At 33.4% G+C, this 25,394-nt stretch overlaps 2 protein-coding genes across 3 annotated transcripts in view; one reads left to right on the forward strand and one right to left on the reverse strand.

The window, feature by feature from the left end:
• Mct1 (Monocarboxylate transporter 1) overlaps nt 1–2,635 on the reverse strand; it is an 89,795-nt gene extending 87,160 nt beyond the window's left edge. The window contains exon 1 of one of the 2 annotated variants that reach the window (XM_085956119.1): nt 2,219–2,635. The gene's annotated coding sequence lies outside the window, so the exon portion shown is untranslated. Of the gene's footprint in view, nt 1–2,180 lie in introns of both variants that reach the window. The other variant, XM_085956120.1, reaches the window with a different exon arrangement.
• LOC147066339 (uncharacterized) overlaps nt 1–25,394 on the forward strand; it is a 615,499-nt gene that overhangs the window by 87,154 nt on the left and 502,951 nt on the right. The window lies entirely within an intron of this gene.

Below are 25,394 nucleotides of genomic sequence, written 5' to 3' on the forward strand. Positions count from 1 at the left end.
TAAGAACCGAAATGCTTAATAATTTTTCAAAAATATTAACATATTTAAGTAAGTATTTAATTTACACATATTATGTTATAAAAATAAGTGTGTTAGATTTTTTGCCATATGGCCTAAATAACTCAGATTGTCAAATTATTTTTTTCACGAAATGGAGTGATAATCTCGGGGATGTCATGAACTGGAGAAGAGCTTCGGTGCGGTGCAGCGCAATTCAAGTCCTGCTCATCCCATAAATAATGTGGTATTTTAAAAAGTTTAATCCAATATTTATTTTTACATCCACGTCTATCATACTGTCAGATTTCTGTATTTTCTTCACTTTACAAAACAAACTTTATAGGAAACGGTTTACTACAGAAGATGATTTAATCTACATCTCAAAACGAAGAGAGATACGTATATCACCAAGGAATTCAAATTTAATAACACGACAGGAAGAGATTTTAAATAATAATGTAAAATATTAAATAATATCATCTTGAATTTAATTAAATCAATTAAAACATTCTAAAAATACCGCAATATTTATGGGATGACCTAATATACTTATAGCACTGGGTGTATTTATTTTATTAGTATGAAACAAAACCACAAGCCATGTGGTCTAGTTACTATGACGAATAAAAGTACGTCTCTTTTGCACACATATTTTTGTACGTCAAATTAATTATCTTACATGTTGTGTTTAACATGTTCATCCTCATAAAATAGTGTTACTCATTATCACATGCACAATAAAATGTACTGACAGCTGATTAAGTATGACTACATAATATATATATTTGTATCAGAATGTAATTACATTCCATTATCGGAATATGCTTCACTACTACAGCATCCTGGCTGCATTTAACTAATAAAATATACTGAGTTATCTTTTAAAATAATTATACTAAGTAGGCACGTTTCCACTTGGCAGTAGACACATATTTTGTTATAGTGTTAGTTCGTTGACTTTAATAGTTTCAATACAATACATTTACCTCGTGTTCCCTAGAAAAAATACGAGTCAGCCAAAAACGCTATGTACCTATAATGCAAACAAAGGCGAATGGCTTAAGTTTTTTTTTATGTTTGAAGCCGACGTATGCGATGAAATATTTTTTTGCTTATAAAGACATTTTAAAATATAAAACTACTATATTTTTTAAAATAATATAATATTGACCTAACTATTACAATACATCGCTGTAAGAAATGAGAACACAATTATTATTGGTATTGTATTATGTTTGTAAAATATTGTTTTAATAATACTTAGTAAGTTTTCCATATAACGAGTATTTATAAAATACCATATCCGGTTTTGTGTTGAAAAAAAACTTTAAAATTATTAATTGTCGTAGACGATACTAGTCTTCTATTGCTTATAATAATTGTTGGAAACACACTGTTAATAACCATATTTAACAAATTTTATGATAATTAAATTGTTATTATTTAGTTCACTATTCATAAAAAAACAGTAAAAGAAAACAATATAATTAAAATTCAGAATCACGCCATGTTTGTACACACGCTGAATTTCAATGTAATCAGTCGATTCATAAATTTATAATATATTAATACGGGCCGGTCGTTTCAAAGAAAGTTTTTATACAACATTATTTAATGTAAAAATCATTTACTTTCATTTTATTTTACGAAGTGCCTAATACAATTTTATTAAGTAATGAAACATAATATATTATACTGATTTTGACTGAATCAAATCACAAATACTTAGGAATATTGGTAAAATGATAAGTATTTTCGATAACGAACTTTACATCATAATACAGAAAATATGGAGAAAACTGATTTTATTAATCAAATTTATTATTAAGTTGTAAATATATAATACCTATGTAGGCATTCACCTACTTTACTTGAAGCAATCCTATTAAATATTTTAAATAAACTGGCGGTCAAATTAATATAAATACAAATGTAAAGATATATGAACACATTTATAAATATTAGGTATCTGTATATATTTGTAAACCGAAACTATGCTCTGAATATTAAATAAATTATTGTTTGATGATGAAAATATTGAGAGAAAAAAACGGTATATAATGGTATGTTTATTGTACCTATTTGTTTATAAATTAATAATATAGTACCGTCACAGATAAAAGTTGTAGGTGGAAGGGTTCGTGTAATATTTTAATGACACGGTTTTAATTATTACCTACAATAGTTTTAAAAAAATATTTCTTGAAACACAACATACAAGTTTCATCAGCTTGTAGAATGGCGTCGTTTAAAGATATTTTTCACTCTGAAGCCACTGGCCGCGAGACAACGGCAAAAATAATACGCAATGTTTTTTTTTCGTCTCTAAGAATGCACATGTTTACAATTCGTTAATTTTAGATTTCCCGCCGTACACGCTGAAGGACGACCTAACGCGGCAATCAACAGTTTGCTACTAAACACTGAACGCGAGGAAAATGCGATGCTGCGATAGTCGCACGCTGTCACCGGGCGGAGAGCGTCGCGACGCTTTTGATGGTGCACAAAGAACGACGAAAGCTTTCGAAGCAAACTTTGGCATCGCACTGTCCCTGTTACATTTTAATCATAAAGATGCACATTGTCAAGATTTTGTGTTTGATATTTGCCAAAAAGTAAATTATGCATTTAAATTCAATTGGCATTGGCTGCATAGTTTACTCCGTCTAAACACTCTAAACTGCGTCTAATTAATATAATATATTAACATTATTATAATAATTACGAGATAAAAAGAACTTTTTATATACCACGTTTTTAAATTCTCTGTTGAATCATATAAACCTGACAATTCTATGTATTATTAATTTAGGACAAATAAGGCAATTGTCAACAATTTGCAACAAACAAACAAATATAGAATACTAAAATGTCATATTGATTTCCATAGTAACGCACGTAGATATGAATAATTTAGTTGCTAGGACCACCCCCTTAGCAATCAATAATAGGGGATTTGATTACGGATTTCTTGCGAAAAATCTTTTCATACAAAACGGAATTAACTGAACATGAATTCAATTCTACTTAAAGATGGCTAAAAGTATTAAAATATTGTATTGGCATCGTGTTCTGGTATATTCTAAAAGTTTCAAATGTCTAGCTAGTCGGGAAGTTAGTTAAAAATCGATTGCAAGATTTGTACTGGATAAACAACCACCCGACAAACAAGAATACGAGCTAAGAAAAACGTGGAAAAAAGTATTTAAATTGTAAATACATAGTCATATACATTGTGATATATTTACTGTTTTGTTGCTCAAGCTGTTTTTAATGATTTTAACATTAATTTACTGTTTTTTAGATTCATTATTATTATCTCTATATATATAAAAATCTCGTGTCACGATGTTTGTGGTCGCACTCCTCCGAAATGGCTCGACCGATTTTTATGATTTTTTTTATATATATTTGTTAGGTATGAGAATAGGTCAACAAGTATATTTCATACCGGTAGGTGATTAGGGTATCTCTATCCAGAAAAATTTTTCTTTTATTTTTTTGAGAATTTTTTTTTGCATTTTTTTTTATTATTTGGCATCAAAAAATACCTATATCCCCAAATTTTCACTCTCCTACCCCTACCCTCCTATTTTTTAATCGCGATTTTATTATTTTTGTATGAACAAATTTAACCGTCGTTCGTATTTCAAACAGAACGAAATTATTTATGTTGTTGAATGACCGATGGCGCTACGTCCGAGAAGAATTCAAGAGAAGCGTCGCTCATTTTCACATTTTGACAATTCATTCGGCATATCACAACGCAGTGCGTGCAAAATTTTGTACGATTTATTTTAATTTATCTATTTTTTTGTGCGTGTATTACAGTGCACAATGCCAGCAAGACGCAAGGGGGGCCATTTGGGCCGTCGAACGAATAAAGCAACAAACATGCAAAATAGTAGAGCAGAAATAACAGACGAACAAATCCAACAAGATAACAAAAACGTGCGTGTAAGCATGTCGCAATTACGTGCATCTCAATCACAAGAGGCAGGAGCTGAACGAAATCAACAACGACAATTGGAACGAAGCCAAGCGCGCCGGTTCGTAGTTAACACACGCAGAGCAAATGACCGACAACGCCAACAAGTACATCGAGCATTTACATCCGCTTCGTTCCTTCGCCTCGCATTCGAGTACAAGCTAGATATTGACTATTTCGCTCATCCGAAAGTGCTGATTGGTGCTATGGACAAAGAATGTCCCCATTGTCATGCGCTCAAATTCAAACATGAGTCAGCCGGGATGTGTTGCGCATCAGGAAAAGTGCAACTACCATAAATTGAGACACCACAAGAACCATTGAACGGCTTGCTTATCGGCACGATTCCAGATTCAAACCTGTTCCTGAAGTCCATTCGCACATTCAATTCATGCTTCCAAATGACTTCGTTCGGAGCAACAGAAATTGTTCACAATACTGCGGCAAATGGTCAACAATTCCATTCTAAGTTCAAAATCAAAGGCCAAGTATACCACAAAGTAGGCCCATTGCTGCCAATGCCAAACGAGCCACATAATTTTTTACAAATCTACTTCATGGGCGGTGAAGACATCGATCGTGTGGATACACGTTGCAGCTACAATAACCTCAATTCGCCTAATGCCAGGCGCATCGTCGGCAAACTGGACGCCCTATTGAATGAGCACAGTGAATTATTGAAATTCTTCAAAGCACACATGCACGAATTGCAAAGTGACAGTCAGCCGGGATGTGTTGCGCATCAGGAAAAGTGCAACTACCATAAATTGAGACACCACCAGAACCATTGAACGGCTTGCTTATCGGCACGATTCCAGATTCAAACCTGTTCCTGAAGTCCATTCGCACATTCAATTCATGCTTCCAAATGACTTCGTTCGGAGCAACAGAAATTGTTCACAATACTGCGGCAAATGGTCAACAATTCCATTCTAAGTTCAAAATCAAAGGCCAAGTATACCACAAAGTAGGCCCATTGCTGCCAATGCCAAACGAGCCACATAATTTTTTACAAATCTACTTCATGGGCGGTGAAGACATCGATCGTGTGGATACACGTTGCAGCTACAATAACCTCAATTCGCCTAATGCCAGGCGCATCGTCGGCAAACTGGACGCCCTATTGAATGAGCACAGTGAATTATTGAAATTCTTCAAAGCACACATGCACGAATTGCAAAGTGACAATCACGCTATTGTCATCAATCCTGATAAAACACCAGCTGGAGAGCACGTGCGTCGATTCAATGCGTTTGTTGTTGACGATATTGCTGGAATCATGGTTGGCGACCGCACATCGACGAGAAATCGTGATTCGAAGAAGAAACAATAATCTGGAGTTCATCGCTGACACACACCGTTCATACGATGCTCTCCAATATCCGTTAATTTTCTGGAAGGGACAAGACGGATATTGCATAAAAATTAAACAACGAGATCCTGTCACAGGTAATTCATTCATTATGAACATCATTACTCATTTTGAATTGAGAAAATAAATGGTTGGTGTTTTTTTGTTTTTATCGGCGGTCATCGTCTACAGCGCTCCATTCCTCTTTCTCTCATAGATCCCATCCCTACACACTTACGATACATTCGTTATTTTTTATTTAACAACCAAAATATTCACTAAAAATAATTTATATGGCAGAACAACGTTTGCCGGGTCAGCTAGTTATTATATAAAATAAGATGTTATAAAAATAGGTAACACCACATGGTATTGATATATTAACATTAGGTATAACGCGCAAATAAAGACAAATATTATCATCCACTGATAACGAAAGTACATGGCAACGAAAGAATAAGGACCAAGCAGAATGGGGACAGCAAAGGGAAAACTCATGGAACACAAACATAATGGAAACTCCGTTTCCTTACCGGGTGTCGATCCCGAATGCGGAGAAATATGGGATACACTAAACACGTGTATTATTTTCAATAGTTACATCTGTACCATACAATGCATTAAATGTTATGCAAACGAAACGCGTATTCAGTGTTTGAGGATAGTCAGCGCGTAATGTTCCTTACGTTTTATGACCTCTCCACCATAAAGTAAAAAGATAACCCGTCTTAAAACCTTGATCCACGGCGTCTGGCTATCACATTTATATCTTATTAATCTGTTCTGTGGGAAAACTTCATCCAGCAGTACGGCATCAATGACTTAAAGCGATTTTGGCGACAATAAATCAAATAAGTATTAGACACTCGTTTAAGAATATGTTCATTATGTAGTAAGCGAAGAAAATATTATAATATGCGTATATAACTTCATTTAAAGATACTAGATGTGCGAAAGATAAATGTGGTAATGTGTCTGCTTATGAAGTATGACGGGTCTGGAAAATTAATATGTTGTTTTCTCACGTGTGTTTGGACCCAGGGTATGAACATAATAGGTTGAGCAAGTGGGTAGAAACCTCTTCGTGAAGCGCTGGTACATAATACACACACACACACACTTACTTACTTTATCATGAAGGTAATCAAAGTATAGCCTTATCAGTACCAAAACATTTTTCACCCAATAATATCAAAATATTTATCTTTGATATTTGGAAACAACTCGATATAGATTATTATTATACCATATGTCAAATATTGTTTACATAAGCGATAACACACGTTTTCTTAAAGCCGCATTTAGACCAAGCAAACGAATGTTTGTTCTTCCCCCACTCTAGCGAAATTCTTATGTTCCCTCAAAAAAAAGCGACAGAATTTTGCTGGAGTGGGGGAAGAACAAACATTCCATCGCTTGGTCTAATGCGGCTTTATACTCGTAGTTCTGTGTATCAGGTATTCAATGGTTACATCAGGGGTTTATTTCACCAAGAGCACATTTTTTCCCAATGAAACTAACAGAATTTCGACAGAAAATACTGTAAGTATAATATTAATATATTAATTTTATTTTTTAATAATTCCGACTAAAAAAGTTTAAAATATTATTTTGAACATTACAGATAATTAAAAATATCAAATTATTGAATTACATTGTTATCCCGCTAGGCGGCAGCACTGCTGTTTGCGCTTTCACAGAGTACCAAATGTATGCAGTTGAAAACAAATAGAAAAGGAGAAAATAGTGAGCCAACAGTCAGATTAAATTTTACAGTAAATTTAACAATTAATAGTTTAACAAAACTGCTACAATTTTTATATTATACCTATGATTAATTTAAATATTTTTTTCAAAACTTGTGTAGTTATTGAAACACCCGTCTTTTTCAATATCAGAGATATCTGAAAGATGAAAGAGAACTCACAGAGCTGCTACACCGGGTAGAGGAAGAAAGTCGCAAATACGGCCTCCTTATTATATTAATAGGAATAAGACCAAGTTAATGGTTGTTGATTGGGCCAACCTTCTACCAACACCAAGTACACTCCAAAACCTCGAAACAGTCGACGAGTTTGTATATCTGGGATCGACCATCAGTGGAAAGGGCGGATGCGAAGCGGAAATAAGAAGGCGCACACAGATTGCAAAAAATGCGATGACACGCCTTACCACTATATGGAAGGATCAGGGAATTTCGATTGCCACAAAAATGATGCTTGTGCAAACATTAGTGTTCTCGATACTTCTATACGGAGTCGAGTCGTGGACCCTGAAGGCAAGAGAACGGAAGGCAATTGATGCCTTTGAGATGTGGTGTTGGCGCCGAATGCTTCGCATTTATTGGGCGGAGCACAGGACGAACCAGTCAATCATCCAGAGACTGAAGATAAAGGAACGGCTCTCGACGATATGTCTGAGAAGAATTCTGCAGTTTTTTGGACATATTGTCAGGCGCGGACCGGACAACCTGGAGAGACTGGTAGTTTTGGATAGCCTTCAGGGAAGGCAAAGCAGAGGAAGACCGTCAGCGCGATGGAGCGACCAAGTGAAAGAGGTGACTGGGGGCACCATCCATTCTGCCCTGAGAGAAGCGGAAGATCGAGAAGGATGGAAAGTCTTGGTCGCTCATAGGATGGCGAAATTTAAATGTGGTCACGATCCTCAGCCATGAGTGCACGACCAAGAAGAAGAAGAAATATCTAAAAGTATATAACAAAACATTTTTACCAATGACAAGCGACGCCAAATTGGCGCCGATTGTCTCTAATGGGTTAAACATTTCGAAGTAAATAAAGTTGCTTGCTCAAGTACTTGGACACGTGGTTGGGAATTTCTGAGTTATAGGGTGTCGCTCTAGTAGGTAGTTGGCATACAGTCTCATGCTCATCTTGTTAATTTCAGTTGAAATTTAATTATATTGGGCAAGTTCTGCACAAAAATGGGTGCCTCATGCTTTGAGTTTCACGATGCGTGCAAGTTTGATAATCAGATATTCCCCATTTCACCAGATTATTGTCTTGAGTATGCCCTACCCATAGTTTACTGTCTGTAAAGAGCTTTCAATTTTTGGCACGCGAGTCTGACTTTGGAGTGGACACGTCTTCGGGTCGTAATCATTCTTCAAGGTCAGAAACGCCGTAATTTTAGTTTTAGTTTAATTAGTTTGTGATAATCAATCTCTGATAAAATTTAATCAACACAATTACTAAATGTGAAAGTTTAAATTACTATTGTTTAAAAACAATAATTACCACTTATTCAAATTATTCTTAAGGCGAAGTCTTCACTGAGCCTTTTTTAAAGAGGCGCCTAGCGGAAAAATACGAAGCTTGCAATTCGAGACATTTTTTTGATAATTTACAATTTCAACTGTATTAATGAATAAATATGTATCTGGAAACATTAAAAAGAAAAATATTTTTTATTTTAAGTCAAAGATAAACTTACAATTGTAAAAAATGTAATAAAATGTGTATTTGTTGAATCGGACCGCACCCTCTTATTACATATATTTTATGATCATATTTATTGTTAAAATTTAGTTTATTAAGTTTTATAAACATCACCTAAGCGATTTTTGACTAATTCATAGTTTTAATATTTTTTATATCTATTTTAAAAAACATCGATTTTTATAAAAAATATAAATGTGTATAACTTGAAATCCTTTTTATTTATATCAAATTTTATTTATGTATGGTCCTAATATTGAAGCTTGATTTGATTTAAATAAATATATATACATATTTATTCATTAATACAGTTGAAATTGTAAATTATCAAAAAAATGTCTCAAATTGCAAGGTTCGTATTTTTCCGCTAGGTGCCTCTTTAAAAAAGGCTCAGTGAAGACTTCGCCTTTCTGCCGTAATGTATAGAGATGTTAATTATTACTTTGATGTACCTAATTAAATGTGTGAAGTGATATTTGATGCTATACTTAAATAATTACAAAATAAAAAGAACTTTTTATATACAACGTCTTTAAATTTTCTGTTGAATCATATAAACTTGACTTGACTAGCTTAAACGATCAAAAAAAATTGTACTTGATAGAAATAATACTGAAATGTCATTTTGACATTCATATTGATTTCCATAGTAACGCACGTATATATTAATAATTTAGTTAATAGGGCCACAAATCCCTAGCAACCAATAATGGTGTCGAAATACATACAAAACAGAATTAACTGAAAATGAATTCAATTGTACTTGAAGATGGCTAAAAGTATTAAAAAATGCATTGGTATCGTGTTCTGATATATTCTAAAAGTTTCAAATGTCTAGCTAGTCGGGAAGTTAGTTAAAAATCGATTGCAAAATTTGTACTGGACAAAGAACCACCCGACAAATAAGAATACGAGCTGAGAAAAACGTCGTAAAATACATGTTATTTATAACGATAGTTTAAATAAAAATAAAATTAGTATTATTGAAGAGTGCAAAATCGATGATGTGCACGTCTGTTCTGCATGCAAGATGGTACCAATTAAGCGATTATCATATTGGCTATAGTGTTCAGTGGAATCTTAATCAATACCGATATATTAGAATAAAATGTCAGAGCGTGAAAAGCTCATTTTCAAAAGCTCCATGACGAGTTATTAATAACTGAGTAAGTTTTTTATTAGTATGACTACCATTATGGCTCATTTACAGTCTAAATTCATTTCTCTTTAGATTTAAACGATAAAATGTGTGATTGTTGCTTCATACAAAAACCTAAAAATCATACATATTGAAAGGAAAATCTGCAAATTGTTGCATGCGACAAAATGCATGCGAGTTCAGAAATCTATGCCCTATACATGGCCCCCATATCCTGATTATACCCTTATATAGGTACCAATGACGTGCGGTGACTTTTTCTTGTATGGATGCCGTTGGAAGAATACATATATCTACTATTTTCTACATCTAGTAGCTATATCAGTAGCTCTGCGATATTCTAAACAACATTTCCAACGAAACATGAAAGTCTCAAGTAATAAAAAAGCATAGTTAAATAGAACTTACCATAACATTGTGCAATAAATACATAATATTATTACATAATTATTTATTGGGATGCTCCGTATCTACAGCATCTATGGGTTGCACGCCTCTGGCAGGTAGCAGGTTAGGCGTTAAGACCCATTTCAGACGGGACAACGGTGTTGCGGTCGTAAATAATAAGGAGGCCTTTGTGTTACAATAAAGAGTCCATTGTATTATGTTAATGAAAGCCCCAGAGCTAATGAGTCAACGCGTGTCCACTTTCCACATACACTTTTCCGTCGGCCGCTACATGCTCAAGCCGCTGATACACCTGTTGTTATTACCGCAGCCAGTTTTATGTTCTAATTTATAACGCAAAATTATGCGTTGACTCATTAACTCTGGGGCGTTCATAAACATAACACAATGGCCCATTTATTCGAATAGAAAGGCTTTCTATAATATATCGAGCGCGACACCGGTGTCCCGTCTGAAACGGGCCTAAGTTAGTACTTATATTATAATGTTTTTTTACGTTAGTGTACAAGAACACGTGTTGGCAATATAGTCATGCTAAAACAATGTAAAACATTTTTATTAAATAACAAATATTTTTGGCCTTATTGAATTACCGGTCAAATTCAGTCTACGCGACGTGTTTTATCAACAACGATATTAATATGTAAAATGTAATATGAGCAAAAACGTTTAGATTTTCAGCTGGCACACAATCTAATACAGAGTGTAATATAACTGGTAATATGCCATAAACGAGAATGTGGAAACAATTTGGCATACTTATTGCATAGTGCAGTGGTCTTCAAATGTGTTCATCTCGCGCAACTCTTCGTGTCTAAAGTTTTTTTCACGACACCTAAAAAATTGCAATTAGTGGGATTGGTCAGTCTGCTGCAAACTAGCCACAGCTACCCAATGGCATGCCCGAGTGAAGTGTCGCACCATATTATTTTTAATCTCAAATTTTATCTTACGTCATTAAGTACCTATTTCTAGAATAGTAAAGATAACTAAGACCAACACACTAGTTCCTGACTGGCCATGGTGACTTCGCGGCCAAACTAAACGGTTTTCGTTTGAAAGAATATAGAACGGAATGCACATGCGGGTACGACCATCAAGACACTGAACACGCCCGCTGATGAGATCCGACCTAGCGGAGCTTTTTTCCAGAGTACGTCCACACTACGATTTGATATCAACCAAGGCCAACTTTAAGGAATTTAAAAAATTTGCTGCATCGTCTGCAGGACGGAATAATTCCGATTCCTCTTTAGATTCATCACTGTAAACTTCAGACTACTCTGTTTCAGCAGAGTTTCAGTACACGGGTACAGAGGACACTTTAATGTGTCACTAAAGAAAAATGACGCCAAAGCAAGTCAAGATTATTATTTTTTTATTTTCTAAATTCTATCTTTAAGCGCCAAGGTGCATGGTTGCTAGATCAGTCCTGTACAGTTTCGTTTCGGGACATGGAAGTGTGGCACCAATTCTGACACGTTTATAGCAACGTGGAAAGCGACCGTGCACAAATCACGGCTTGCATGGGTGGAGATGGGGTAACTCAAATAATATCCAAAACGCTAAACGGATTCACACAACGATTTTTTTAAATTCTTATGCTGCAGGTGAAAATTTTGTCGACGAAATCTACATTAAAAGTTATATTATATAGATCCCTTCCTTAATATGCCACTTCCAAGCAACACATGCACTCCTAGTTAGAGTATACGTTTTATAACTTTGCACATTTTTTACACTTTTTACTACACTGATACGACTCTTTGCCTGATTACCTCGGATAAAATTACATCAAATGATATTCACTTGTATTAATATTTATGTAGTAATAAGTGAATACATAGATAATATTTTATGTGTAAAAAATATATTTTAAGAATATATTACATCATTTTAATCATAGAGCCGGAGTACACAGTTATGAAGCGTATACTCTACATGGGTCGTCACTGCATTTACTTTATGTGCTTCATCTCCATATTATCTTCCTGAAAGTATTTTTGAAACCAGTTGCTAAGGTTTCAAAAATAATTTATATCGTAAGTTGAAGTAATGATCTGCGAAAATTATGGAATATCATTGTGGATTGTTAATTTTTTCAAACATCCTACGGCGCCCCTGAGCACATTGCAAAATGGACAGTAATTTTCTATGCAGCCTGTCGATTATCATTTGAATATTCCTATTAATCATATCCATTATTGCGTAATATAATTGTGATCAAATACCTATAAGGGAACATCTTTTTTAATATATTACTAATTTTTTTGAGACTTTCCCGGTTATTTGATTTCCGTATTTATATATTGAGAATCTTATTATATAAAATAAAAAAAAAAATGATTGTCATTCAGTCAATGAACTAAACTTATATGTAAGTATTAAATGTCTTCTTTATTATTGATTTATTGTACATATTTCCTAATGGATCATTAGATTACGTGGATTAAAAATGTAACAATGTCTATAAAATATTAAGAAAGTAATATATAATATTATCTATCATAATATGGTTAGATTGTTAAGATTGTTATCTTGTAGCGGCGTGACTTCGAAAATAACCATAGATGGCGTGGCCCATTGACTGGACGCCGAAAGCGCTATGTGGACAGATTAGGATTTAACTCTATGTTAACTCCGTAATTTTTTTATTTTAATTTTTCTCACAGTCTTACAGCCAGTCAGCTTAGTCTGATTAGCTCTGACCCTTTTGATCATACAGGTCCTCTATTTTGAAACTAAGCCACTTACAATATCGAGATTCATTTCTTGTGATAAGTGTGGTTTCTAGTTGTCAAATGTGATACCTACATGAACTGAACTAATCTTTTGGCAAGTTCATCTGTTTATTTGGTCGAGCGTGGAATCTTGTCTTGTTAATCTGTTTTTGTGTACCGTTTGAAGTATTCTCTGTCATTATTGATTAAATATCTGTGAACTCTGAATAAATACTAAACCGGATGTGTCTCCATTAGGTAGTAATAGCAAAAGTTAAGTGACGAAACCAATAGAATATATTTTTTAAATAATTCACACGTAAATCTTTCAATTCGTTACTTATGCTCTTTTGACTTGGTAAACGTCGATAACCTATATATAAATATTAGGCAGGCAAGGTAAATTTAAACAGCACCAGTTTACATATTATTATCAACTTAAGAAAACATAAAATTTTATCGATTGACCTTTTTATATTTAAATTATTTGACGCCATAGTTTATCTAAGGACTACGGTTATACAATAATATACATGATAATAATATTAATTATTATATTTTTATAATAACAAAAATATTGTTTAACATATGTATAGGTAGGTACAAGGCTGCATTGATGGGTACAGCCGCCTGTCTACTATAAAGATGCATCTGTAGTTATAAATGTTTCGTACACTTAAGAACATAATGACATAGCGACACATTTCATCATGTTCTTCATACAAAAATCACATATTTTTTCTTGGCCTTATATCCCATGGTGGTATTCGTTCTCTTCTACAAAACAAGTGTCCTCTACTGGCTTTTGTCTCTCGCCAATTCTCATTTGCATCGCTTACTTCTACAACTAAAATTTTGCTGATGTTCAGACTGGCGTCATAATATGTCAATATATAGATATTTGGCGGTTTCGTTGTAAAGGGACGAGACCGTTGTAGGAGGTGACCATGAGTTGATAATATAAAAGTCGAATTTCAATTTCAATTAATTATTTTAACATATTGTGGACATTACAAATTATAAGTTTAAGACGTTCACAACATGACACGAAACATTATTATATAGAATAAAAGTAATAAAAACGATAAAAATGAAAAAATAAAAAACACCATATTATAAACATATAAAAGCAGTGAAAATACAATTATACATCTATATAAGTTCAAAGAAGTACACCGAGTTTGCTGAGGAGACCCTCTTTTCAGAATTTATAAAATAACGTCCACCTAAACTCACCCTCACGCAAGTGGAATATATCAACACCCGAAGCAATTTGGTTGAACATAGTTATCGCCCTCTCAATTGGAATTAACAGTGGCAGGTTGGTTCTGCGCCTTGGGAGAATAAATAACTGATGCTCTCTATTTCTAAGATAGTTATCAGGGACACACATGTCAACACTGCCCAGAATGGCAGTGTTTTCATTTATACCTCGTATAAGTCGAAAAAAATAAGTAGCTAAATAAAGATCTCTCCTAAATTGCAGACTGCAGTATGTAAGCATACCTAAGAGAAAGTCAGTTGGATGCTCCGATGAATGGAGGAGCGAGTTTTTATTTCAGCGTAAATAGTCGGTACAAAAGTATGTTACAAGAGTTTACTGTTCCGAGGTGTGAGGCTCGGTAGATGAGATGCTGGAGGTCCGGGAAGTTATAGAGTGTTTTTTTTTTAATCAATTATGATCCCCTATTTCTTGACGGACGCACCATTGAATAATACGTTTAAAAATCGAATACGGTGAATAGAAATAATATCTTAGCAAGTATAGGTAATATGATAAATTACAAGTAGGACGCATTAGTTAAAGGGTAATAAATGCCTGAAAAATAATACACTAATGTTATAAGGCTTCGTCCGGTCGCGCATACAACATCGTCCGACTGCAAGATGTCGAATTTGTCGATGTGATTTGTTGTCATTCATGTACACATGTAGTTTAATGTACTGTCGCAGATAGCGTCGGTGCTGTATTTTTGGTAGAAAAAAACATCCACAATAAAATTAAAAGATCGTGAGTAAGCGATGCGCGGATTGTGCAAATGTCGCGAGCCAAACGAAATATAATTTGTCATAAAAATCCAACATGCGTCCATTTAATGTTATGTTTATTGTTATATTACTAATAATAATAGTATATTCATTATCATGTTTCCTTTTTTAAGTGCATGCGGAACATTTTTTAGTCATCTTTACACGATTTAAGAATATATTCCTCCGACGCCATCACAAAATAAATTGACATGCTCAAAAGTCGACTATCTCTTTCTGTAAGGCCAAAATTACGTCCCACATAGTGTTGAAAATTATTTGCCGTTTCACTTATGTACGCTTTTAAGCTAATTTACTTACAATAAATTAACGACTAATAATAATAATAATAACTAATTATAATGTTACTTAGCTATTGAAATTTAAATGTGGAACAGTAAAAAAATGAATTAGAAACGGGGGGAGGCAGAGATTATTCGTATAACGATAACACTCTTTGAAAATCCCGTTCGCTTACAAGCAGAACAAAATAAGGGGCACTATGGAGGGGCACTCACGTGTATTGGATTGAGTCACGCGGCGGGCAGTCGGTTCAGTGCGCTACATCAAGCAAAACTTATAAGTCGTGAAATCTTCTTTATAGCAAAATATTATTTTTCTATGAAAAAATCACGCTTTGTGAGAATATTGAGACCTATCGAGTATCGGTGTAGTATTGTCTCGAAAGAAAGCACATGGTTAGTCTAGACATGTAAAATAACAATAGTTATTTCAGTGTCAGTTTTGTTATTATGAATTTAAAATAGGGTATTATTATAATGCTCTTTATTATTATTATTATTGTTATTATTAGTGTTGTTTTTGTTTAATTTTAATACCCTTCACATTAGTGGCGTGAGGTGACTAGCGTTCCTAACATACCGTTTTTCTTGCCAGATCTAGGATTTTTTGATGTACGTCTAGCTTGTAAAATAACCTTAGATATAGCGTTTTTCGACACCGTATACATACAGCCACAGAACAGATAATAAATAGAATACCAATAGGCTATATTCAATACGCCGCATGGTGAAGCGGGCTTTTGAATGTGTGAGTGTCCTACGAAAATGAAACACGCATTATGCACGTGCAATAGTGTGTGTAATACACCAACATTAAATGAGCGTAAATGCATAAACCGAGAGCAGTTTTCAGTATTCGACGTTGTCATGTCATGTGTAAGTTTAACCCGGATTCATCCTTACTCAAGTCGGTTACCTGCTATCGCCTTACCCGTTGTGTATTTCAGTTCCCATTGTTTCTGAGTTCCCTGCATACAGCTTAAAATTTCTCATAAATAAGCTAGCATATTACACCCAGGGAACTCAGAAATAATGGGAACTGAAATACCCAACGGGTAAGGCGATAGCAGGTAACCGACTCGAGTCTTGGGAGGAGTCATGGGAGGACTTCATCTTACAGTGGAACGACCGTGGTTGATTATGATGATGATGGCTATATTAAGATATGAAAAAATATGCACTAGAAATGCTAAACACAACCAGTTCAGTGGAATTTTCTCAAAATGTAAATTATTTCCATTAGTTTTATCGTATAATATTTCCATTAAAAGTGCACGCTTCGTTTGCATAGACGGCCTTCATTGTAACGGAAAAACACTTTTCTTGCAATAAGAATTTGAATTAAAAAATTACGCATATTTTTAAAAGTTTTCCTTCACGTTGATTGTCAATAGGTTAATTAAACACGGCCGTGATAATTATTATTCTTTGGAGGTATAATTAAATTTCCTTTTTTTTGTTGTTTACTTGTGAATTAATACGAGCGATTTACATAATCACTGCTTCTGTAATAATACTTGGTCATGCACAATTAGACAATAGTTATAAATTGACATTTTAAAAAATACAGAATTTTGACAAAGATGTCGAAAATCGAACACGCAATTGAGTTAGGTACCTTTTCCGGAGTACCTATCTGTTTTGGTTAAAAAATGATGAAGAAAATCTTTTTCTATGACAATACTATACTATACAACGTAGGTAGGTATGGTAGCTAAATTCAGCGGTGGGGTTTGCGAAGTTTTTTTAAGGAGGTGAGCGAGATGTCGGTATAAAGATTACCCAAATCATATTTTTGTCTCACTTCTTTTTATGTAGGTACAATATTTCAAATCGCTTCGGACTGTACAGAACAACTCTCTGATCACGATTCTCCATTAGTGGTTTTCTTTCACGCAAATGGCGCAATTGATTCGTCAGGAAATTTTAAAAGAGGCCTCTAAGCAGTTCAACCCTGTTAAAAAATTATACCAAGCTGCGTATTTCTCACAGATTGATGATTTTTTTTTTTTTAAGTAGGTATATCGATTTAGGTTTCATAGAAAAAATACTCAATATCATTCGACAATCTTAAAATCAGTGTATGTTGTACGTGAGAGTAGGCAGATCGTGCGTTGCTAAGAGATAGCAAATCAAGGCAGAAATTGAGAATATTCTATACCTTTTATAGTACATTTCGTGAACGTGGACGATTGTTTTTTGTCGTAAGGGGGCTCTAAATCAGTCAATGCATCGGGCCTCTACGTTATTAAGCGCGCCACTGCGATTCTCCGTGGTACGTTTTGAATACCATTTGAACGTGGAAACCATCCACGACCACGTATTAAAACTGTCCAAAAAATATGTGCCCATGACAATTTTACTATTTACCAGTTTTGAAAATATGACATTTTTCATTGAACATAAACAATTTGAAAACAACAAGAGATATTTGGTAAAGCACAATGGCCGAAAACCAGTGGATGCAGAAACAATTCCTCTCCAGCGCCATATTTATTGTATATCTCTGAGGTGTTTTCAAATTATATATATTTTATACTCGTATATAATATTACTGTACGTGACGGATTGGAAGAAATCAGTCAATATTTCTGAATTTAAGATTATACAACGTATTTTCACCATGATGACATGAGAATATTTTTGACATCATAAGAATATTGAAATAAAATAGTCCTTATCAAGTTCTACGAGAAGTATATTATTAATATAATTTTATCACAAATTTATTGACCCGCCGAAAACCGAATTCACTAGCATCTATAATTAGTTACATTATTAAATAAACATAATTTTATTCATCACGAAAACAGATACGTAATATTTTTTTTTCAAGACAAGATAGATAATATATAATAATTTACGCCGGGCCTCTTCGTATTTAGGGGCATGTTCGTCGTTTTTTCTTTTTTTTTTTTTAAATAATTAATTACTGTAGACGAAAAAAGTCGCAACATTAGCATCGTTTTATTGCTCAATTTCGCATTTTTAATAAGCTTGTAAAATATGCAACACATAAAATATGCCGTAATATGGCGTTAAATCTAGCACATTTTAATACCAAAAACCGCTTAAAATTTCTCATAAAAAAGGTAAATTATAATAAATCCGATTTGCTTGAAAATCAAAATTTAGCGTAAATCAAAATGGAGCTATAATGGTATTTTCATAGCATAACCCTGGACATTAGTTAAACGTTGTAGATAATCTATTTATATAATTTTAAATCCTTTATATTTATTTTAAACATTTGATTACTGCATAAAGTATTTTTATTACATAACATAGTATTCTTTTCAACCTATCGCTCTAATCTAGAATTTAGAATATAGTCATATTTCAGTACATCCATGTGCAGTGGTGTTAAGATTTTTTAGATTTATTAATTTTTAAACTCATTTACAAAACCAGTAGTAAAATTAATGTTAAAATTATATAGTGACATATTTATGATAACATATTATATTTTATAATCTCTGTGATCCAAATTTGACAAGAATTAGGCATTTTATTATTCATGAAATGGGCACGATTAACACATTTGAAGATACTTATAAAGATACTGATTATAAGCTATGTATTTGACCATGCAAATGTGATAAACATCCTACGAATAATGATTGCTTTAAACTAATTATTGACCTAAGAATAAGGTAGTATTTTTTTGAAATACGCCATTCCTATTGGCATTTCCCAGTGGTTAAGCTACAAGATACGGCCGTAGCCAGAAATTGACAAACGATAAATAAAGTAGGGAGTAAGATCATGTTAATGCGCGTGTTTGAACATTTGCCGTTTTTAAAAAAATATTTTTTTTTCGGTTAACCGAAACTCGGTAACCTACGCAGAGCATGTGGGCCGTTAAGTAATTAACAAATTTAGAAGCTATATAATTTTAAAATTATTTTGTATTTAAATAAACTATTTCTTTAATTCAACGAATAGTTCTCAAGATTTGAGAATATTACTTTGTTGAACATACATAATTTGAAAATACCTCCGATAATATGAACCTACTGGAAAAAATCTTTTTTTTTGAAAAATACGACGCCAGTGTGTTTTACCAATTAAAAAGCTACGGGCATCTTATGTCATTACGACGAAATTAACTAGTAGTTTTTACATGAAATTATTATCAAATTGCGTTATCTTTGGCTATCGGTTTTTGTAATTTAAATCAATGTATTAATTTAGCGCCCTAATTACTAATCGACACCTAGATCACTCCTAATGCCTGTTATAACGTTATTAAACACAACAACCGATAACCAAAGATAACGCAATTTGACAATAATTTCATGTAAAAACTACTAGTTAATTTCATCGTAACAAGATACGATGCCCGTAAATTAATTGGTAAAGTACAATGACGCGTATCTAATGATTAAAAGTTTACGTCGTATTTTTACCACGCTTTTCTTAGCTCGTATTCTTGTTTGTCTGGTGGTTGTTTATCCAGTACAAATCTTGCAATCGATTTTTAACTAACTTCCCAACTAGCTAGACATTTGAAACTTTTAGAATAAATCAGAACACGATTCCAATGCATTTTTTAAATACTTTTAGCCATCTTTATGTAGAATCGAATTCATTTTCAGTTGATTCTGTTTTGTATGAAAAGTTATTTCGAAGGAAATCCGTAATCCAATCCACTATTATTGGTTGCTAAGCGGGTGGTCCTAGCAATTAAATTATTAATATATACGTGCATTACTATGGAAATCAAAATGACATTTCAGTATTATATGTTTGTTTGATTGTTGCAAATTGTTGACAATTGCCTTATTTGTCCTAAATTATTAATACATAGAATTGTCATGTTTATATGATTCAACAAAGAATTTAAAAACGTGGTATATAAAAAGTTCTTTTTATCTCGTAATTATTTTTTTTTCAAAATAAGGTTTTTTTAGTAAGTATCTACATATCTGAGGTATTTTCAAATTATGTATATTTATTAATTGCGAAATAATAAATTATTACTCCTTTTCATAAAAACATTGTTCATAATGTATTATGATTTGAACTGATACTTTCTACGTATGTATTTAATTTTGATAAAATCCAGCATTTTTCTACTAATTAGCATATTTTTTACTCTTTATATACGGCATATTTTGATCAAAGAGGGTTGGCAAAACTGCATCCAAAAGTTAGTTACACTGTAAATCAAAATTAAAGCTTTCAAACCTCATCAGGCTTTTATAGATCTGAGTGTGGGGCCATATCATAAAATACAGTGGCGAAGGGTGGAGGTAGGCTGTTAATATCCGACATAAATAGTGTACAGTAAACTTTGTCAGTCAAATGTATTTGTATACATTGAAGTAAGAATGCAATGCGTGTATAGTGTTTGTTAGTTTTAAAATTCAATTACGCCCTACCTTATTCAAGCTTTAGTAGATAATGGTCAAAAATATTCATTTATCTATACAATATCTAAAATTATGCCACATATTAATATTGGATATTTAAATAATTTTAGATATTTTATAAATAGATTTTTTTTATTGATTATGGCTTGGATGAGGCAGGGCTTAATGAATTTTAACAAACTAACCGACATCATCTGTCATTGTTATGTATTCCTAATTCAACGAACACAAAAAAGTATGACTGAAAAGTGTACAGTATTTTTGTCCGATCACCCATATCATACCTAAACTGTTATGGTTTGGTTTAGGCAGTGTTTAATTGAATTTTAAAAAATAACTAGCAACATCAGCAAATTGCATTTTTAGTTCAATGAAAACAACTAAATATGACTGAAAAAGTTTAGTGTGATCTATTATTTATGTCGAATCTTAACAGCCTACCTCCACCTCTTGCCGCTAATAAAATATGCCAGGACGTTTTTTAAAGTAGCTTATAAAGGATAATTTTGAAAAGTTTCATTCATTAAATCTGTGCGTTGTACTGCTGTACAGTAAACTCCCTGTAGTCTTATATGTAAGTGAAAGTTGTGTGATTCCATTAGCAAATCATATCTCAAATGTAGAAGAGATACAACCGCACAAGAGGATCCTCTTAAATGTACCGGAAGGACGGTCGGGGGACCTAAACTGAGTAGGGATTGCAATACCGCTATTTCAAAACCGGTATTACAGTATTTATCAATACCGAAATACCGGTTTTAAAAATCCAAAATACCGGAATTTTCGATATTAAAAAAACACACTCTTTTACGTTTTTGAAAATGAAGTTATGTGCTGCTAAAATGCAAATAATGTATTGAGTGAATCCAACAGAGGTGAAAAAAACAATAAAACAAATTTCATCAATTGTTTTTATATAAGTAATTGTCGCGATGAATTATCATAATATTATTTCGAAATAGAAAAAATCCGTGACAAAATGTTAAATTATTCTATAATTATTGATGACTGTACAAGCGTTGAATTTAAGAAGTTTTCCTGCAGCCGGACTTATTTGCACTTATGAACCTTTGAGGGCTTTTGTTGAAATTATCAATATATTCAAATTATTTGTAAAAAATCACTTGATCTACAATTATGATCAATACGTATTTTTAAATGTCAACATAATAAATGTAGGTATGTAGGTTTTTGCTATAAAATAATATTTTTAAATGATTTTAATAACTATATTTTTATTGATAAGCACCTACTGCTGTTTTTTTAATTTTTAAGAAATACCGGTATTCAATAAGAAATACCGAAAAACCGGTATTGACATTTTCATTCGGTATTGCAATCCCTAAAACTGAGGTAGACGGAATGTATATAAAGAGACATAGCATCACTGAAGCTAAGGCCGCGGATACAGGTTTTGGTTCCGGTACACGTAGTGACGTCCCTTTAGACAATTTCGAAATTCAGCCCCATTTAATAAACCGACCCCAATAATTAGTCTTTATAGACAACTTAATCGGGATCTAGATATTTTTAAGTCTTTTACACAGTGGTAATATAATTTTGTATTATGATATTATTTATTGGAGTAGTATTTGCGCCTGAACAAAAAATGGACTCGTTATTGATGTATTTTTAAATATCTAGACACATAGTCTGCCTGGTTACATGTAAGTTTCACGTATGCAGTTCATCGTGGGACACTTATTCGTGCGCCGCAGTACGTGAAACATGAGTTCGTATAACATTTTATCAAATGACGAGTTCTTCGTTGAACATTTCACCGTGGAATATATTTGTACGTATCTTACAAAATGCGGCGATAGTTTGCAAATAGTACTGTTCCAATTAGATTAACCCTAACCTAACCGAACTTAACCTAACCTAGTAAAGACATCTCATAAAATTCGCCACATGTTGTAGCATACGTACAAATATACTCGACTGTGAAATGTTCAACGAAGAACTCGTCATTTGATTCAATGTTACACGAACTCATGTTTCACGTACTGCGGCGCACGAATAAGTGCCCTGCGGTGAACTGTTTACGTACAAAATTCCCGATACGAGTCTGCCTAACCTCACGCGACGTCACTGTCCGTTCATTGCAAATACAATTTTGGTCATGGTGACAAATGCATATTTAATAATTTATTTAAGGAATTTACACATTCTGAATCTAAAATTATGTTTAAATGTTTACAGTTGTTGACAGATGCTGAAAGTTTGCTAAATATGAAAGCCCAATATAAAAATAACTTGCAACTAATACTATATTAGTCCTCCTTTCAACGTCACTATCATATATTTAGTATCCATCAAGTGGAGAGGTGTTTCTGTGTACATAAGTGAAACGGCAAATAAATTTCAACTGTATGTGGAACGAAATTTCGGCCGCGTTGCCATTCGGAGAGCGATAGTCGACCTGTTTGCACGTCGATTTGTTTTGTGATGGCGTCGGAGGAATATATTCTTATATCGTGTAAAGATGACTAAAAAACGTTCCGCATGTACCTACTTGAAAAATAAAACATGTCCTTGAATATACTATTATTATTACGAATATAATAATAAACATAACATAAAAAGGACGCATGATGAATTTTTACGACAAATTATATTTCGTTCGGCTCGCGTCATATGCACAATCCGCGCATCGTCTAGTCACGACCTTTTTAGACCATGCCTCAGCTGAGGTATAGCCTTAAACTCTTTGACATGAACAGGCGATAGAAAATATATTAGAATTTTCAAAATAACGTACATCGTTTGAAACGTGGGTATATATTAAGCTAAATACACACATAAGAGAAGTATCATTATTTACGTTAACAAGTCTATGTTTTTTAAAAGTTTGATGAGTCTGTCGATTGATGTTTTGTATTAATTAGTGGTCAGATGTCAAAGACATAAATACATGGGTACCTATCTACGTATTAATAGCTACAGTCATTAACAACACGTAAATTTTCAAGGTATACTATTTTCAATCGGTTACAGGGCCGGTCCTAGCAATTGCGAGACCAGCTTGGAGTATATCCGCGAGGGCGCTAGATATTATTATTATTTATATCACGATTATTATTTTCCGATCCAAAGCGGTTGGCGCCTTCGCCTCCCCTTCCCTAACTACTATGGTTTACTAACAGTGAGAATATTTTACTTCAAATTTTAAATCAACAATTTACCGATTATATAACAATTATTTACTTTGAAAATCTTAAATAACCTATATTAAAATTTCTTAAATAATCAAAGTGATATTTTTTATTACGTCCTAGTTATCGGTAAATTACTCATAATTATTCAAAATTTACAATCCTAGGTTTTACACGTTTTTCAATTTTAATTTAGTTCCTAAATATATTAACACGTCATACCTATTCGATTTTTCCGGAGTATTCTATAATTATACTACACAATGGCTTCGAGTTTTAAAAGCTTATTCAAATATTAATTAAAACCTGTCAAAACCAAACCATAATAGTTTAGGTATGCTACGGGCGATCTGACAAAATATTGCACACTTTTTCTGTCGTAGTTATTTTTTTTCGTTCAATTAAGAATATATTATAGTACATACGTTAAAGTGCCCACCACCACCCGTCATATATGCACAGCCGTGGATATGCACGGCCGCTTTCTATGACAGGGCTCTAGCTTGGGGGCCCGGGCTCAGGAGGGGCCCGGCAAGGTGAGTCGATCAGGTAAGTGAGATAAACACACATCAAAAATTTGCATTAACGCTTTCGCTGCTGAAGAGATAATGATATTATAATATACCAATAATATTATTATTTAAAATTATGTGGTTGTATGGTACAACTCCATTATTCAAATGGATATATTAAAATATACAAAAAACACTAAATATAGGTACACATTAATTTTACCGCGTACCTACACGATTTGGAAAACACTACTGTAGAGCGTCACACTGCCTTTATCCATAGCGATGGGTCGGGGGGGGGGGGGGGGGCGCCAAAGATCCTAGCCTGGGGGTCCACTTCAGGATGTGGGGGCCATGCTTAACAGCCTACCTCCACCCTTCGCCACTGATACATACTAATGTTTTTGGAGTAGCAGCACCTACCTCACATTGGATTAGATAATTTATGACACGTCGCAGTATTTTTTATGCTAAGCTATAATATGTAATGTGTTTGCATGAGTAGGAATGCCAAATTACACCGAATGGATTATCCTAGCAAGGCACTGACCATACATACCCTCTTGGATTGCCTGGAGATGGAACCTTGTCGGTTATAATTTAATTATTCCATCTTGGTACGTGACCAGTGAAAGAATTGCTTTCAACTGAATGAAATAATTATTATAATGGATTTTGAACATTTTCGATGTTATATGAGAAACGTGAGACAGCTACTTTCCACAACCCTTAATATTTCATTTTACCTTATAATAGACGACATAGGGTAAAGCAAGATTTATTGAACATGAGAAGGGGTGGTATGTGTATTTAAATTTTAAAAAATTTAAATATCCCGCCATTTGCACATAGTACGTACACAAAGATGAAAAGACAGAGAGCGATCTAATCGGGCGAAGGATGGCTCATCATTCCATTATAGAAATGGCGTATTTCAAAAA

This window comes from Rhyacophila brunnea, unplaced genomic scaffold (assembly GCF_057557595.1).
Source record: "Rhyacophila brunnea isolate RB1 unplaced genomic scaffold, BYU_Rbru_1.0 scaffold_5, whole genome shotgun sequence".
Classification (NCBI taxonomy): domain Eukaryota; kingdom Metazoa; phylum Arthropoda; class Insecta; order Trichoptera; family Rhyacophilidae; genus Rhyacophila; species Rhyacophila brunnea.